This window comes from Benincasa hispida, chromosome 7 (assembly GCF_009727055.1).
Source record: "Benincasa hispida cultivar B227 chromosome 7, ASM972705v1, whole genome shotgun sequence".
Taxonomy (NCBI): domain Eukaryota; kingdom Viridiplantae; phylum Streptophyta; class Magnoliopsida; order Cucurbitales; family Cucurbitaceae; genus Benincasa; species Benincasa hispida.
In genome coordinates, this window is record NC_052355.1 from 8905295 (window position 1) to 8912016 (window position 6722).

At 37.1% G+C, this 6722-nt stretch overlaps 2 pseudogenes; one reads left to right on the forward strand and one right to left on the reverse strand.

The window, feature by feature from the left end:
- LOC120080962 overlaps positions 1-3499 on the forward strand; it is a 9046-nt pseudogene extending 5547 nt beyond the window's left edge.
- Positions 3500-4252: 753 nt separating this feature from the next.
- Positions 4253-6721, reverse strand: LOC120080963 (annotated as a pseudogene).
- Between the last annotated feature and the right edge of the window lies 1 nt (position 6722).

A 6722-nucleotide genomic window follows, 5' to 3' on the forward strand; every position in this document is an offset into this window, starting at 1 on the left:
GAAAAAGACGATCAATCCATTCCTCCAAAATCATGCTCCCATGGCCACCGATCATCGCTCTACCTCCATACGGAGGAAGGAAGAACCAATTGCCTTCTCTGCTTCTCCAATCTCATCTCCAATCCCCTCTCTCCCACAGTACACGTCTCTTACGCACTATCCCAGTTCTCCCAGGCTCCTTCTCAGCCTCCATTCCTCCAGACCTTCCTCACTTTCTGTTCTCACTTCATTGTCGCTCCCTTCGTCGCCGCACTCTACTCCTTCGACGATGATGCCATTGCTCGCCAAGTCGCTGATCTTGTTCGTCACCTCTGTGATGTTACTGAAGTTGACCGTGATGGATCTCTTTGCGATGACTTTATCGCCAGAGTTTCGGATTGGCTTTCTTTTGGCTCGTTGTCTTGGAGCCATCGTCAGGTGTATATGGTAATCTTGTTTGTTCTACTGTTCTAGATTCGTGCGCATTTCGTTGTCAAAAGTGTGATTTTTTTTTTTCATTTGCTCCTTTTAGCTTCATTGTTATGGAATGCTTCTAAGCTATTGGACAAAAAATTTCCATGGCCAAATTAAGAACAACGATGGCCTCGTGTCAAATCTCGTGCCAGGCCTTGAATTACCAAGGTGATAAACTGAATAATTTGAAAGAAGCAAATTATTTTGTACTACGCATATGCATTTTTTATGACAAGTTCTAAATTACTCTTCATATGCAGCAAGGAGATACAGGGAGAGATCCTCTTTGTTCTATATAAATTGTCCACAATTCAATATGCATCTAACCATAACACTGAAAATGATATTCTCTTTGCATTTTGCCCAGAACTTCTATTCTTATCTCTAGACACGCTCATGAAGACTCAAAATGATGATGCCATTGAACATGTAGGTTTGTCAACTTCTTCAAAACCACTTTTTTTTTGTTTCCTAGACCGAACAAGATGGCTAAATCTTTTTTCTGGTTTATAATTTATAGTTGGTGGTGCATGAGTTGGGGTGATACTTTTCAATGTTTGCATTTGCATACAGATGAAGCCAAGTTTCTTATTTCTCATCTTCTTTTATCTGATGTGTATTGATTTGTTTTTGTAGTAATTCTAATTGTTCTAGCTCAAAGAGGGCTCTAGGGGAGTGAACATGAATACTATTCAAAGTTTAACGAGAAGGAAGGAGATAAACTCCCTTTGAATATTTTGTTTGCTAAGGCTATCAAAGGTCCTCTGCTTTCGTCAAACAAAGATCACCAACTTAACATTCTGGAGCTAATAATTCGTTATTTATCCTCAAAGGGCACTTCCATCAAGCCAAACCAACTATTGGTTGAAGAAAATATAGTGGATTATGTATTTGAGATATAACGATTTTCAGGTGAGCAATCGTAGTCCTGAAAATTCTTGAACAAGCATAATCTATCAGAGATAAAGATATCTTGCTATTTTTTTAGATCGAAAGGACACAGATGTACAACCTATGAAACAAATCCTAATCGTAGTCTTGAAAATTCTTGAACAAGCATAATCTGTCAGAGATAAAGATATCTAGCTATTTTTTTTTTAGAACTCAAGGACACGTATATACAACCTATAAAACACTTCCTGTTCAAGTAAGGTCGTAGATATCTAGCTATTTTTGTGTTGGTAAATACATGAATACTAGTTAAGGTCATAGATATCTAGCTATTTTTGTGCTATTAAATACATGAAAACTACACATTCTTTTTTCATAATAGAACATATGCCTTTGCATATTGCTGAAGGTAAAGATCCCTTAGCAAGTGCTTGTCTTCAGGCCCTTGATCTTCTTTCAAGAGCTGAATTGCCCTTCAATCAAAGGCTTGCGGTCGGATTTGTGACATTAATTCTAGTGTTGCGTCATGTTGCTGAAGTTCCTTTCCATCCAATTCACAACCAAACACTTGGTCTCGTTTTGAAATGCATTTCTCAGTGTCCTGGAGTAGTGGTTGTATCTCACATTGAAGAACTAGTTCTTATTTTGACGAGTATGCTCCATAAGAATGTGACTGGGGAGATGGGCATACATCCAGACACATTTGCAACAACCTGTGCAATCCTGGTCACGATTATGAAGTCTCCATCTTATAGGGTGCCACATCTAGCAACATCAATTCAAGAAGTATTAGAACATGTAGTTTTATTTTGTCTCAATACATTCGAAACACAACCAAGTCAACTTTTACATTCTTTATACCTTCTCAAGGAGTTCTATATATATAATCAAGTTAATATTGTCGTGGACGACTCTGTCACTAAAGAAATGAAAAATTATGCTCTTGATGTATGTACAACGCATTTACTACCTTGGCTTTTAGCAACTATCAATGTAACTGAAGAGGAACTTGTTTTGGGGGTATTGGAAACTTTTCATTCGATTTTTCTCCAAAATCCTGACATCAGGACCATAGATTTTGCAAACACACTTTCATCTGCTTGTTGGTTGAGTTTCTCTTTTAGATGTCTAGGCTCATTTCCTTATGAAAAGATGAAATGGAGATTGTATTTAATGCTCAGTTCTCTGGTGAATGTCATCTTTGGAAATGATTCCACAATGCATTAGAGAACCTGTATCATTTTTGCCATCTTATCCAGTTGATTTACTATTTCTACTCGGACAGAAAAGCTCCAATGGCTCGGATCTTTCTTCTTGTCCGTCCGCTGTTTTGTTGTTACTATATGCAAGATCATTACATGATGATAGGTAAAACACTTTTGTTTCTTCTTTCTTATATCCTCTTTTTGGTATATATTTATTGTCTATGTGCTCACCACATGAATACCTCTTTGCCAGACTTGCTGATGAGAAGATGTTTTTAGCATCTCTAGAACAGTATATTCTTGTCAGCAAAAGTGGCTTACTATGTGGATACCATGACCCATTTATAGTCACACAAGTGGTGAATATATATGGGTTTTATAGGTCTGTTGCTGATGCTAGTCGCCAGACTTCCTATAGTTCAGAAGTCGAGAGAATATCGTTCCAATTGGTGACTAAAAGTGAATGGGATATGCATTCTTCAAGGATTCATAGATCATCATTAGTATGGTTGTTTAAGCAAGAGAAAATCAGAAATCCATTATGTTATCAGGTTTTGAAAATATGCCAAATCCTTGGCCCAAATGGGACTGGTACCACCACCGTCCACAATTAGTTTATTGGTGCACAAGAAATTGCCGAATTAATTGCCAAAGGAGAAAATTATGTGGGAATCATTCTAATTCGCTTGTTGGAACAATTGGTTGAGGAAGGTGTCGAACATCATATCATTTTGGTGGTGAATTTTGTGTCAACTATCGTGAATATCTTTCCAAGTTCTGCAGATCAATTACATGTGCATGGCATAGGAAATGCAATAAAGCTTCTCTTTTATGATACTAAAAACTCATACTCTAAACAGACATTTAAAGATGCCTTACTGTTGGTTTTCAGCGTTTTGAAATTAGGGAATTCTGGAATGCTTTCGACGATGCAGGTTGGCTTGCAATGACTGGTCAAAGGTGTGTGTAAATTATATTCTGAGAAGCTGGTCATCGCAAAAGAAAGCATGAAGGTGAGTTATATTCTGAGAAGCTGGCCATCCGCAAAAGAAAGCATGAAAGATGAGTTAGAATTTCTTGAGTATAATGCATGTTTAAGGACAAGCATGATTTTAAGTTTGAGGATGTGATGACATGCAGAAATGTATGTCATCTTAGGCCTTTTACTTAGAATGATGAAGGTTGTTAGGCAGAATATGAGGCAATCATGATAGAATTTACGAGAAAGTGAGCTTGCGTTGATCAGCATGATGAATCTCAGCTAACCCGTTATTTTGCATTTATTATGCATTCATGTTCTATTTTTGTAGCTAATGCAGGAAATGAACGCAAACACGGAAACTAGACTACCGCATAGACGACCGCATATGGAGAAAACACTTCATCGCAAAGTCGAACGCGTCGATCAACGCATGGATGTTGCGGTAATCAACGTATGCGTCCATCACATGGGAGTTGCGCTCGTCAAGCGATTGCGATCATCATGTAGAGTTGCGGTATTAAGTGAATGTGGTCATTGAATTATTGCGGCTGCGCGACAACGTAAACTAATGGGATCAACGCAAAGTAGGTGGAATAAACGCATCAACGCATCTACCTCGAGAAAATCCAAAGCTGATGGCAAAGAGGTATTCATGTGGTGAGTACATAGACAACAAATATATACCAAAAAGAGGATATAAGAAAGAAGAAACAAAAGTGTTTTACCTATCATCATGTAATGAACTTGTATATAGTAACAACAAAACAGCAGACTAACAAGAAGAAAGATCTGAGTCATTGGAGCTTTCCTGTCCAAGTAGAAACAGTAAATCAACTGGATCAGATGGAAAAAATGATACAGGTTCTCTAATGCATTATGGAATCATTTCCAAAGTTGACATTCACTAGAGAACTGACCATTAGATACACTCTCCATTTCATCTTTTCATAAGGAAATGAGCCTAGACAACTAAAAGAGAAACTCAACTAACAAGCAGATAAAAGTGTGTTTGCAAAATCTATGGTCCTGATGTCAGGATTTTGGAGCAAAATCAAATGAAAAGTTTCCAATATCCCCAAAACAAGTTCCAGTTACATTGATAGTTGCTAAAAGCCAAGGTAGTAAATGTGTTGTATGTACATCAAGAGCACAATTTTTCATTTCTTTAGTGATAGAGTCGTCCATGACAGTATTGACTTGATTATATATATAGAACTTCTTAAGAAGGTATAAAGAATGTAAAAGTTGACTTGGTTGTGTTTCGAATGTATTGAGACAAAATAAAACTACATGTTCTAATACTTCTTGAATTGATGTTGCTAGATGTGGCACCCTATGAGATGGAGACTTCATAATCATGACCAGGATTGCACAGGTTGTTGCAAATGTGTTTGGATGTATGCCCATCTCCCCAATCACATTCTTATGGAGCATACTCATCAAAATAAGAACTAGTTCTTCAATGTGAGATACAACCACTACTCCAGGACACTGAGAAATGCATTTCAAAACGAGACCAAGTGTTTGGTTGTGAATTGGATGGAAAGGAACTTCAGCTACATGACGCAACACTAGAATTAATGTTACAAATCCGACCGCAAGCCTTTGATTGAAGGGCAATTCAGCTCTTGAAAGAAGATCAAGGGCCTGAAGACAAGCACTTGCTAAGGGATCTTTACCTTCAGCAATATGCAAAGGCATATATTCTATTATGAAAAAAGAATGTGTAGTTTTCATGTATTTAATAGCACAAAAATAGCTAGATATCTATGACCTTGACTAGTTTTCATGTATTTACCAGCACAAAAATAGCTAGATATCTACGACCTTACTTGAACAGGAAGTGTTTTATAGGTTGTATATACGTGTCCTTGAGTTCTAAAAAAAAATAGCTAGATATCGTTATCTTGGATAGATTATGCTTGTTCAAGAATTTTCAAGACTACGATTAGCATTTGTTTCATAGGTTGTACATCTGTGTCCTTTCGATCTAAAAAAAATAGCAAGATATCTTTATCTCTGATAGATTATGCTTGTTCAAGAATTTTCAGGACTACGATTGCTCACCTGAAAATTGTTATATCTCAAATACATAATCCACTATTTTCTTCAACCAATAGTTGGTTTGGCTTGATGAAAGTGCCCTCTGAGGATAATAATGAATTATTAGCTCTAGAGTGTTAAGTTGGTGATCTTTGTCTGACGAAAGCAGAGGACCTTTGATAGCCTTAGCAAACAAAATATTCAAAGGGAGTTTATCTCCTTCCTTCTCGTTAAACTTTGAATAGTATTCATGTTCACTCCCCTAGAGCCCTCTTTGAGCCAGAACAATTAGAATTGCTAAAAAAACAAATCAATACACATCAGATAAAAGAAGATGAGAAATGAGAAACTTAACTTCATCTGTATGCAAATGCAAACATTGAAGAATATCACCCCAACTCATGCACCACCAGCTACAAACTATAAACCAGAAAGAAGATTTAGCCATCTTGTTTGGTCTAGGAAACAAAAAAAAAGTGGTTTTGAAGAAGTTGAAAAATCTACATAGTTCAATGGCATCATCATTTTAAGTCTTCATGAACGCGTCTAGAGATCAGAACAGAAGTTCTGGGCAAAATGCAGAGAGAATATCATTTTCAGTGTTATGGTTAGATACATATTGAATTGTGGACAATTTATATAGAATAAAGAGGATCTCTCCCTATATCTCCTCGCTGCATATGAAAAGTAATTTAGAACTTGTCATAAAAAATGCATATGCGTAGTACAAAATAATTTGCTTCTTTCAAATTATTCAGTTTATCACCTTGGTAATTCAAGGCCTGACACGAGATTTGACACGAGGCCATCGTTGTTCTTAACTTGGCCATGGAAATTTGTTGTCCAATAGTTTAGAAGCATTCCATAAAAATGAAGCTAAAAGGAGCAAATGAAAAAAAAAAATCACACTTTTGACAACGAAATGCGCACGAATCTAGAACAGTAGAACAAACAAGATTACCATATACACCTGACGACGGCTCCAAGACAACGCGCCAGAAGAAAGCCGATCCGAAACTCTGGCGATAAAGTCGTCGCAAAGAGATCCATCACCATCAACTTCAGTAACATCACAGAGGTGACGAACAAGATCAGTGACTTGGCAAGCAATGGCATCATCGTCGAAGGAGTAGAGTGCGACGACGAAG